The sequence below is a fragment of the Geotrypetes seraphini genome, chromosome 1 (assembly GCF_902459505.1).
Source record: "Geotrypetes seraphini chromosome 1, aGeoSer1.1, whole genome shotgun sequence".
Classification (NCBI taxonomy): Eukaryota; Metazoa; Chordata; class Amphibia; order Gymnophiona; family Dermophiidae; genus Geotrypetes; species Geotrypetes seraphini.
The window spans coordinates 271,783,250-271,795,625 of NC_047084.1; the positions used below are offsets into that span (position 1 = coordinate 271,783,250).

Genomic DNA, 12,376 nt, shown 5'->3' on the forward strand with positions numbered 1-12,376 from the left:
TCTTTTGACACTTGACTACTGCCTAATCATTGATAAGCTGTTCTTACTTGAGTTTCTAGGCTCTGTTATTTCTTGGTTTTCCTCTTTACCTTTCCCATTGCACCTTTAAGGGCAGATTCTGCAAACGGTACCATAGTAAGCGGCTGCCTACAAAAGTGGCACCATTCATGTGTCAATCATGTTATGGTGCCATTTTCAGAATTTCAGATCCCATTAAAGGTAGGCACCACCTAACTTATGACATCATTTGCAGAATCTGCCCCTTAGTGTATGCTCTGGTGGTTCCTCCTCTGCTGCTATCTCACTATCAATACAATGCAATACAGTGTCTTATATACCACAGTTCTCTAAAAGGAATAAGAGTAAGATCAATGCGGTTATCAGTCAATGTACCCTGGGACTTCTTTTTTTTTTCCATCTACACCTATTCACTTGGTGCTCTGATCTCATCCCATGGTTTTCAATGTCACCTCTATGCTGATGACTCACAGATTTACATCTCTACACCAGTCATTTCCATAGGAATCCAGGCCCGAGTCTCAGCCTGCCTGTCTGACATCGCTGTGTGGATGTCTCGCCACCATTTAAACATGGCCAAGACTAAACTTCTTATTTTTTCTTCCTAAACACACCTCCCTTCATTCCTCATTCTCTTTTCCTGTGGATAACACTCTCATCCTGCCTGTTTTGTCAGCTAGCAACCTCTGGGTCTTCTTTGACACATCTCTGTGCTTCTCTGAACAAATCCAACAGACCACTAAGGCCTGTCATTTCTTTCTCTATAATAGTGCCAAAATCCGACCTTTCCTTCATATTACCAAACCCCTTATCTGTACACTCACCTCTCACCTAGACTACTGCAACCTGCTTCTCACAAGTCTTCCCCTGAGCCATCTTTCCTCTTCAGTCTTCAGAATTCTGCTGCATGGCTTAAATTCTGCCACTGTCACTATGCTCATGTTACCCCTCTCCTCAAGTCACTCCATTGGCTTTCTGCTTCTGCTTACAGTTCAAGCTCCTCTTGTTGACTTACAAGTGCATTCACTCTTCAGCTCCTCGATATCTCTCCTCTCTGATCACCCTCTTTATTCCCCCACCCTGGGAACTCCGCTCTTTGGATAAATATCTCCTAACTGTCTCCTTCTCCTTTACTGTCAACTCCAGACTCTTTCCCTTTTATCTTGCTGCACTGTATGCCTGGAACAGACTGCCTGAATTGGTATGTCAAGCTCTGTCTCTGGCAGTGTTCATATTCAGGCTGAAAACCCACTTTTTTAATGCTGCTTTTAACTTTTAACTCCAATCCGCTTGTAAAGTACCAACATCTATTTTGTCACTCCCTCTGTATTTCCCTACCCCAATTGTCCTGTTTGGCTGATTAGATTGTGAGCTCTGTCGAGCAGGGATTATCTTCTCTTAGTTAATGTACTATAGCGCTGGATGCTTCTGGCAGTGCTATAGAAATAAGACGTAGTAGTAAGATTACTGCTGGAGTAATTCTGTGCAATGCAGAATATGTAGAGAATTCTCCTGCCACATATAATTTATATTTTCCCACAGAAAAATAATAAATTTGCTGCTTAGACATCAGAAGACAAAAATCGAAAGCAACTGCATGGTTTGTTTGAAGAGGAGGCTCCACAGGGCCTGCTTGAAAAGGAGGAGCAGAAGCAACCATGAGGTTTGTGTGACCACAGCATTTGAAAGAACAGGGTCCAGACCTCGTCAGAGATGAAAGAAGATAATAGTGCAGGTGTCAGGGGATAAGAGATGGAAGAGCTGCTGCTTCAGTTGGTAGGGAGAAGAGGAGGAGGAGTCAGGGCAGAATATTGATAACTGAAGTAAACCAACTCCTAAAATGGATTTTTGACTAAAGACTCAGCAGGAGCTAGTGCAAGGAAGAAAATGATAATGAATCAGTAAAACACAGCCAGGGGAGGGGTCGGAAGAGCCAGCATGAATAGTAGCAGATCAATACTGGGGTAAAGGGGGAGAGAAGGAGAGAATTAATTTGGGGAAAGATCTGGGGATTAAAAGTGATACTGAGTATTTGGGGAAGGGAGGATTAAGCCTTCAAATGAGGATGGGTAGGGAGAAAAATTGAAGGCTGGGGTGTTGGAGCGCCAATGGACTTGAATCTGGGGGGGGGGAGGGGGAAGAGAGAGTAAAAATTTAAAATTTAGCAAATTTTGGTAATAACTATTTTCTGTATTGTATTTTAAATCAGACTATCACACTAAAACTGTGTGCCGCAAACTTTTTGAAGCCGCAGCACACTAAAGTAGGGCCATGGCTGGAGGCATCTGAAAATGCACAGATGTTGACATGATGATGTCACGCACATGTGCGGGTTCCTTCCAGCCCTGGCTCTGAGCCTTCTATTACCACTATTGTTTGGAGAGGGGGGTGCTGGAGGAGGAGAGACACCAGATGCCTACAGGAAGTGCCTCTTGCCGCGAGAGATTATGCTTCATTGTTTTGACAAGCAAAACATGCAGAAATTTGAATATTTTTGTCACAGATTTTAAAATATTTTTGCATAGATTTCCCTCGAGAGTGAGAAGTTGTTGTTTCTTTAGAAAGGCGGCAGGAATTCAAAAGTTCAGACCCCATGTTTTCAATAACGGGGAGTAAACTTGAGTTCCAGAAAGAGCCAGAGCTCAAAGAGAACAAAAGATTCTTGTGAGACAGGTGTAAGCACTAAATAGCATGGAGATTTCCTGTTCCAAAGTGCAGATTTTTATTCTGGAACTAAGTAAGGCTGCCAAGTGTGGGGAGCTACAGGATTTTCTTTACAGGAAAGTGGTCTTGGGAGTTCATCAGTGATGATGGTAAAGGATCTGTGGAGAAGGAAATGTTACAGATTTGAAAGGCATATTCAGCTTCTTATCAGGAGAAGTAGAACAATACCCAGAGAGTCCTGATGGAGGACATCCCACTAAAGAATATTCTTCTGCAAATGTAGGATAAAATGTGGGGTTTTGTATGTTGCCATTAATTGACTAGTTTCAATCCTCAGTCCAATTTTTGGTGAGCCCCAAGCCAGTCTGGTTTTCAAAATACCTACAGTGAATATGTATTAAATGTATTCTCATACAGTAGAGGCAGTACATGCAAATTTATGTCATGCGTATTCATTGTGGATATCTTGAAAGCCAGACTGACATGGGTTTCTCAGAGGACTGGGTTGAGAAACGTCTGGACTGTGGTTAAAACCAGGGTTGTCCAAAAGGTCGATTGCAATTGAACAGTAGATCGCAAAGGCAACATGAGTCGATCACAGAGCCAATGCCGGGTTCCACGATAGACTCACGTTGCCTTTGTGTTCTCTCTGCTTCCCTGACGCTGTAACAGGCCAGCAGTGACTGTAGAAGCGCTGGGCACACCATCCTCCCCCCATCCCTCCCCGGAAGTCAGTTCTGACGTCGGAGAGGAAGTTCTGGGCAAGCCAATCACTGCTTGGCTGGCCTGGAACTTCCTTTCTGATGTCGGGGGAAAGGCTGGTGGACCCGGCGTTTCTGCAGTCCCTGCTGGCCTGTTGCAGCATCGGGGAACAGGGAGAACTCAGTGGCAACGGTGGCTTGGGGGCCTGTTCCCAGATGACAGTGGCGGTCAGGAGCCCGGGGGCTTGGCAGTGGCTTGGGGAGAAAGAAAGGACAGACAGAGAGAAAGAAAGGGGAGACAGAAAGAAAGACAGGGAGGCAGAACAGGGACACAGAAAGACAGAGAGGGAGACAGAAAGAAAGAAAGGGGGGACAGGGAGAGAGAAAAAGAAAGGGGGCAGAGAGACAGAAAGAAAGAAAGGGGGCAGGGAGAGAGGAAGAAGAAGTAGTTGGGGGAGGGAATGGAGTGTGGTGGGGGGCAGGCAGGGAGAAAGGAAGAAAAAGTTGAACTCATGGAAGGATAGAGAGATGTTGGTTGGGGAATGGAATGAAGTCTGGACGAGAAGAAGAATACAGGAGGCAGAAAGAAGGGAAGAAATATTGATGCACAGTCAGAAGAAGAAAGTGCAATCAGAGACTCATGAAATCACCAGACAAAAAGGTAGGAGAAATGATTTTATTTTCAATTTAGTGATCAAAATGTGTCCATTTTGAGAATTTATATCTCTTATATTTATTTCTACCATACAGCTTATCATATAGCTGAGGGGACAAGATGGGTGTTAGAATCCATTGGGGTAAACTCAACGCAAGTTGTTTAAACAGTTAAACAAGATCTAAGGAAATGATTTAGTTGCAGTGTGTAGCAAGCTAGTCCTGATGCAGAATGAGTATATAGTCAATCCCCCTTATGTGTTAAAGGCTTGGGTAAAAAGACAGACTTTCACCTGCTTCCCAAAGACCACAACCAAAGTTTTGTTTTTAGTTCTGGAAGTAGTATCTCTAAAAGTGCTTCTAAAATATATTCAGATACTTATGCATGAGAAGCAAACTTTTTCCCAATGGGAAAGAAATTCTGTAATTAAAGATCCTAACATGAGGTTCAGAGAAGCTAGACTTAGCAGTAACATTAGGAAATACTTCTTCATGATAAGGGCAATGAATGCAGGGAATAGCCTTCCAGTGGGGGATGGACACAAAAATATTTAACAAAATTGAAAAAAATGTTTGAGATTAGCATAGGGCAGTGCTTCTCAATGCAGTCCTTGGGGTATATTTTGCACTATGGTCCCCTTTTACTAAACCGCAGTAGCAGATTTTAGCGCAGGGAGCCTATGAGCGTCGAGAGCAGGGCAGGGCATGCAGCGCAGCTCCCTGCGCTAAAAACCGCTATCGCGGTTTAGTAAAAAGGGAGGGGGGTATATTTGTCTATTTTTGTATAGTTGTTACAGAGGTGACATTCCAGATTTTAAAGTCATCTGTCTTGACCTCTTTGAAAAAAACCCCGACTATAAATGATAATTAACATTTTCTCTAAATACAGTATGCGTTGTGTTTTTTTAAATTTTATTGTTGGTAGATCATTTTGAGTTGGTCATTTTAAAAGTAGCTTGCAAGCCAAAAAAGTGTGGGCACCCCTGATTTAGACAGTTGTTTTTCTCCATTTATTTATTTATTAGGATTTATTTACCGCCTTTTAGAAGGAATTCACTCAAGGCGGTGTACAGCAAGAATAAGTCAAACGTAAGCACTAGACAATTACAGCAGTAAAAAAAATAGTCAGCTACAATATAGGGCTCCTTTTACAAAGGTGCGCTAGCGTTTATAGCGCATTCACAAGATTAGCGCACGCTAGCTGAAAAATTACTGCCTGCTTAAAAGGAGGCGGTAGCGGCTGGCACGTGCTAAAACCGCTAGTGCACCTTTGTAAAAGGAGCCCATAGAGTATGAAATATTATGTTACATTACAATGTCAACACAATGTGCAATAAAACATTTTAATAGGCCTTCCTTTCAGGTCTACCTCTTTACTTGCCTAGATAGGTGATTTCTTATGCACCCAGCTTATTCTCTACAGTTTGAAGGTCAAAACCACCTTGTAATTCCATCTCTTTCCAGAATGAGGCTAGAGTCTACTAGGCATTTTAGGGGGAATTTCTATAAATGGCTCCCAAATTTGAGCACTTAACAAAAAACACACACAGCATTATTCTATAACTGTGTGGCTGTCAGTAGAAGAAAATGCTCATGTTGTAATATTAACCATATCTGTAAACTTTTATTTTTGTAAAAACATCAGTTGGTATGGCTGTATGTTTCTTTTTCTTTTGATAGATGCTGAGGGAGTTAGTTTAAAGGCCTTTAAAAATTTTCTTTCCTCCACCTTCCCATCAGTGGACAAGGGATTAGACTTGCTTGGTTTTTAATGTAGATTGTGTTTGTGTTAAGTGTATTCTAGGTTAGCCTCATGTTCATGATAAATCAGAAAACGTAATCTAGACTGTTATCTAGATTGTTATCTAGAATGAAATGCAGCTACCTGAATAGTTGCGTTCAGTGTAGAGAATGACCCGGGGACAAATTTTTCCCCATCCCATCCCTGTGAGTTTTGTCGCTGTCCCTGCTCCATTCCTGTAAGTAGAGAATGACACGGGGAAAAATTTGTTCACATCTCCGCCCCGTCCCCGCAAACCATCTGATCCCATCCACACAAGCCTCAAATAGTTTTATAAAAGTTTTAGAACAGTTTTATAAAAGATTTATTAAAGTATATAAAGAAACAATATTCTGTACAATTGTAATTTAAAAAATCAAAGTTCTGGTTGCTGAAGTACAGAAAAAGATCTTCAGCTGGCAGGGCTTTGTTTATAAATGTTTATCAACACAACTAATATACTACTTTATCCTAGAGCAAAAAAAATAAAATAGAAAATTTTTTTTCTGCCTTTGTTGTCTGGTTTCTGCTTTCCTCATTCAATTCCTTCCATCCACTGTCTGCCTTCTCTCTGTCTCTTCCATATGCTCTGTTTATGTGCCTCTCCCTTCCATCTCTCTCTCCACCCCCACCCCCATTGGCCGGACACCCATCTTCTTCCCTCTGCTCCCCCCATAGTCTGGCATATCTGTCTTCTTCCCTTCCCTGCCCAGGTGATTTTTAGCATCTCTCTCCTCCTTTCCTCCCCTCAGATCTGGTATCTGTCTCCCCAATCCAGCATATGACTTTTTTTTCTTTATCCCCTCCTTCCATCCAGTTCCCTTCATTGTCTGTTCCTCTCTCTCTTCCCTATTTCCCTTCAGCATCTTCTCCCTTCTCTCTCTTCCCCATTTCCCTTCAGCTTCTTCTCCCCACTTTCTCTTCCCCATTTTCATCTTCTCCCCACTCTCTCTTCCCCATTTCTGTCTTCTCCCCACTCTCTCTTCCCCATTTCTGCCATCTCCCCACTCTCTTCCCCATTTCCCTTCAACATCTGTTCCTTTCTACCCCCTTTCAGCACCCTTTGCACGGTCCAGCAGCCCCGTCCCTCCCACTTGCCACGGTCCGAGCATCTACTTCCCTTCCCCTTACCTTCGCTGGTGATTTTTTTATTTTCTCTGAACAAGCAGCTGGAGCTTTAAAGTCGCTTGTGGCTGCCGGAAAGTTCTCCTCTGACGCAACTTTCTGGTTCCGGTTGCGTCAGAGGACAACTTTCCGGCAGCCGCACGCAACTTCAAGGCTCTGGCTGCATGTTCAAAGAAAATTAAAAAATCGCCAGTGAAGGTAAGGGGAAGGGAGAGAGGGAAATGCCTGGATGGCAGTTAGAATGATAGTTAGGAAGGAAGGAGGGAGGGGGGCAGCTGGACCGCATGATTTCCTGAACAGATTAAAGCGCGTGTTCCCTCCCCTAACTGCGGAGACAAGGCCATTCACCGCTCCACGGTCCATACCTGTGGTGACCACTTTTTTCCTTTCATCGTTTCGGTGGGTTACCCATGGCTAGCCGTGGGTAACAGCCACTGTGTCATTCTCTCCCTTAACAGCACAAGCCTCAAACACTTATGATTTTAAAGTCTTTGAGGCTAGTGCAGATGAGAACAGAGCTTGTAGGAATGGGGCAGGGAAAGGAAAAGAACTCGCTGGGACAGGACAGGAAAATGAGTTCCCGCAGGGACAAGGGAAAATGTGTCCCCGTGTCATTCTCTAGTTCAGTGTTCTTTAGGTATTGGATGTCTACTAGAAGAACTGTACAAGAGTGGGTCCTTTCCAGGGTCATTGTGCATTGTTTTTGAAACACGTTTATACCATGAGGAGGTCAAGCTCAAGAGTACAATAGCAATAGCCACAAATTTATCTCTTCAGCTTTATAATGTAATTTAGTTTATTAAACAGTTATCTAGCTCTAAATTAAATATCAAAGTTGGACAATAATGGTTATACCTCTGTGGTCTTACAGATTTTGCATGTGTAACATTTGGGACCAGATGAATGATTAACACAAAAGTACCATAAAAGCTTGTTTTTTTGGATATGCTTATAAGCCCTCAGGTAAGTAAATCACTGAATAACTCTGCACGGATGGGAAAAGGGAGCAATGTCTGGAAAGAAGTATAAACTAATGCTCGAAGTATGGGAAACAAGATTCTGAATCTAGAAGCTGTGATGGAAGAAGAGGAGTTGGATATAGTGGCGATCACGGAGGCATGGTTCACAGAGAACCATGACTGAGATGTAGTTATACCAGGCTATAATCTGTTCAGGAAAGACAGGGTAAGAAGAAAAGGAGGGGGAGTAGGGTTGTATGTTAAAGACCATATTAAAGCCACACAATTTCAGGATCTGCAAGGCAACGAAGAGGCACTGTGGATCAATTTGGAAAGAGGAAATGGTGAATATATTTACATTGGTGTGATATACAGGCCTCCTTCACAGACGGAAGAAGTAGATATTTAATAGCAGAATCTATCTAAAAAAGAGGGAGTGTGTGGCACAGTGGTTAGAGCTACAGCCTCAGCACACTGATGTTGTGGATTCAAATCCCATGCTGCTCCTTTTGACCCTGGGCAAGTCACTTAATCCCCCATTGCCGAGGTACATTAGATAGACTGTGAGCCTGCCAGGACAGAGAGAGAAATGCTTGAGTACCTGAATGCAAACCACTTAGACTATAAGTTTTATAGAAATACTACAAATAATAATAAAATAAATAATAGGTGATTTTAACATGCTGGATGTTGATTGGGGTATCCCTATTGTGGGATCTTCTAGAAGTAGGGTGATCCTGGATTCTCTACAAGGAGAACTATTTAAGCAGTTGGTAATGGAACCCATGCGGGATGGGGTCATACTGGACTTAGTGCTTACAAACAGGGAAAGTGTTTCTGATGTTACAGTGGGTGATCGCTGCATGGTACGGTTTAATATTAAGATGGGCATAGACAGGGCTCATTCAAAAGCAAAGGTTTTAGACTTTAAAAAAACTAACTTTGTTCGGATGGGGGATTATATCAAGGAATTGTTGTATGGATAGGAACGTCTAGAAGGAGTAGAAATGCAGTTAACAAACCTGAAAGGAGTAATTATAAGAACGACAAACCTTTTTGTGGGGTAAGTAATTAAAGTAAGAGGAAAAGAAGGTCGCTTTGTTCTCAAAAGTAGTAGCTAAGAAGGTAAGGAATAAGAGATTAGCTTTCATAAACTACAAAAGATCACAGAAAGAGGAAGACAGGCAAAAATATCTGGAAAAGTTAAGAGAGTGTGGTCATGTAGTCAGGAAAGCAAAGATGCAAATGGAAGAAAAAATAGCTGGCATGGTAAAACGGGGAAACAAGACATTTTTTAGATATATTAGTGATAGGAAGAAATGCAAAAGTGTCATTGTGAGTCTCAAAGGTGAAGGGGAGAAATATGTAGAAGCTGATAATGTAAAGGCTGAATTGCTTAACAAATATTTCTGTTCTGTATTTACGGCTGAAGCCCTGGAAACGAGACCGCAGAAGACAAATATGAACAAGGATGGAGGAGTGGTAGACCCTGATTGATGTTTGTAAGGAGCTAGCTAAAATAAAGGTAGACAAAACGATGGGGTTAGAAGATGTCCATCCAAGGGTACTGAAGGAACTTGGGGAAGTTCTGGTGGCTCCGCTGAATGACCCTTTCAATGAGTCTCTAGAGTCAGGAATGGTACTGGAGGGCTGGAGAAGGGCAGATGTGGTTCCTCTCCACAAAAGTGGAAATAAGGAAAAAGTAGTGACTTACAGGCCGGTAAGTCTGACTTCTGTGGTAAGAAAATTAATGGAAACACTTTTAAAACAGAGAACGATGAAGTTTCTGGAACCTTGTGGATTACAGGACTAGAGGCAACATGGATTCACTAGAGGTAGGTTTTATCAGATAAATCTGATCAATTTCTTTGACTGGGTGACCAGAGAATTGGATAGAGGGAGTGCACTAGTTGTGGTGTATTTAGATTTTAGCAAAGACTTTGACAGTGTTCCACACAGATGTCTAATAAATAAACAGTGCTCTCTGGATGGATCCCAAAGTGACAGGTTAGGTCAAGAACTGGTTGAGTGGAAGGCAACAGAGGGTAGTGATCAAAAGATCGTGCTAAGGAAAGGGATGTTACCAGTGGTGTGCCTCAAGATTCTGTTCTTGGGTCTGTTCTTTTTTAACATTTTTATAAATGATATTGCTGCAGGGCTGCCAGTTAAAATTTGCCGCTTTGCAGATGATATCAAAGTCTGCAATAGAGTAGACACGCTGGATGGTGTGAATAACATGAAGAAAGACCTGGTGAAGCTTGAAGAATGATCTGAAATTTGGCATCTAAAATTTAATGCTAAGAAATGCAAGGTAATGCATTTTGGCTGCAAAACCTAAGGGAACGGTACAGTTTAGAGGGTGAAGAACTTATGTGCACAACAGAAGAGCAGGACTTGGGTGTGATTGTATGTGATGATCTTAAGGTGGCCAAACAAGTTGAAAAGGTGACGGCGAAAGCTAGAAGGATGCTAGGGTGCATAGGGAGAGATATGGCCAGTAGGAAAAAGGAGGTATTGAGGCCTCTGTATAAGATTTTGGTGAGCCCTCATTTAGATAAAGAAAGAATGGAGTTGGTCCAGAGGAAGACTACTAAAATAGTGTGTGGTCTTCGTCATAAGGCGTATGGGGGACAGACTTAAAAATCTCAATCTATACCGGTATACTTTGGAGGAAAGGCGGGAGAGGGGGAGATATGATAGAGATGTTTAAATACCTATGTGATGTAAATGCACATGAGTCAAATCTCTTTCATTTGAAAGGAAGCTCTGGAAGAAGTTAAGAGATGATAGGCTCAGGAGTAACCTAAGAAATACTTTTTTACAGAAAGGGTAGTAGATTCATAGAACAGTCTCCTGGAAGAGGTGGTGGAGGCAGACTGTCTGAATTCAAGAAAGCCTGGGATAGGCACTTGGGATCTCTTAGAAAGAGGAAGAGATAATGGTTTCTGTGGATTGGCAGACTGGATGAGTTATATGGCCTTAATCTGCCATCATTTTCTGTGTTTAACTGGTGTTTAAACCTGATGCATAGGAAGGAAAGAATCAGCATGGTGGCAGGAGTGAAGAAATGCTCCTGCGGCTATGTTATGTAGGAGGAACTACAATCAGTAAATGCGTGGATGAGGAGATGGTGTGAGGAAGAAGGATTCCACTTCGTGAGGAACTGGATAACGTTCTTGGGCAAGAGCAAGCTCTACAAGAGAGATGGACTGCACCTGAGCTCGGCGGGAACTAGACTTCTAGCAAACAACGTCAGGAGAGGAATAGAACAGGCTTTAAACTAAGAAGAATGGGAAAGCCGACAGTTGACCAAGCGTCGACGATTCGGAAGAAGGTATCCCGTGAAGATACTAAGGGGAAAAAAGGCTGGGAAGAAACAATGGGCAAAATACAGGAGTTGACTAACCCAGAAGAGGAGATTAGAAGGATTGTAGCTCAAGAGAAGAAGCTAAAGACCGAATCGCAGGAAAAGGAAATGAAGACAAGAAAACACCAGGATCTAAATTGCATATATACTAATGCAAAGAGCCTAAGAATCAAAATGGAGGAATTAGAAGCCATGGCCAATGCAGAGGACATAGATATCATTGGAGTCTCTGAAACATGGTGTAATGAAGATAACAAATGGGATACAGCACTGCCGGGATACAAGCTCTATCGCTAGGATAGATCAGGCAGAAAGGAAGTGTAATAGCCCTATATATAAAAGAAAACATACAATCGACAAGAATGGACATAGCAGAAATGACCAACAAGCTGGAATCGCTATGGGTTAAAATACCGGGAAGGAAAGGGCCTGAAATAAAGATGGGCCTATACTATCGTCCACTCGGGCAAACCGGGAATATCGATGAAGAAATGGAAGCCGAGATGAAGCGAGAATGCAAAAGCGGTAACACGGTTATTATAGGAGACTTCAACTATCCCGGGATAGACTGGAGTCTTGGAAGCTCAAAATGCGCTAGGGAGATAGAATACTTGGAGGCTACACAAGATTGCTTCATGGAGCAGCTTGTTAGAGAACCAGAAATGCCATTCTGGATCTAATCCTAAATGGGTTAAGGGGACCTGCAAAGGAAGTGGAAGTAGTGGGACCATTGGGAAACAGCGATCATAATATGATCAAGTTCAAGGTTGAAGTAGGAATACCGAAAGGAAAGAGAACCATAGCGACAACTTTCAACTTCAGGAAAGGAAACTACGAAGCAATGAGGGAAATGGTAAGGAAGAAACTTAGGAACACTTCCAAGAAATGGCAAACGGTAGAACATGCCTGGTCTTTTTTCAAGGACACGGTGAGCGAGGCGCAAAATCTGTATATCCCCAGATTCAGAAAGGGGTGCAAAAAGAGTCGAACAAAAGACCCGGCATGGATAACTAAAATAGTGAAGGAAGCAATAGGAAATAAGAAAAATTCATTCAAGAAATGGAAAAAGGACAAAACTGAGGGGAACTGGAAAGAGCACAGAAAGTAT

The 12,376-nt window shown here is 42.4% G+C and overlaps 1 protein-coding gene across 22 annotated transcripts in view; it reads left to right on the forward strand.

Moving 5' to 3' along the window:
* Window positions 1–12,376, forward strand: part of CTBP1 (C-terminal binding protein 1) — a 646,630-nt gene that overhangs the window by 463,680 nt on the left and 170,574 nt on the right. Inside the window, exon 1 of one of the 22 annotated variants that reach the window (XM_033951487.1) lies at window positions 1,574–1,681. The exons of the other annotated variants lie outside the window; for them this stretch is intronic. The gene's annotated coding sequence lies outside the window, so the exon portion shown is untranslated. Of the gene's footprint in view, window positions 1–1,573; window positions 1,682–12,376 lie in introns of those variants that run through there. 22 annotated transcript variants of the gene reach the window in all.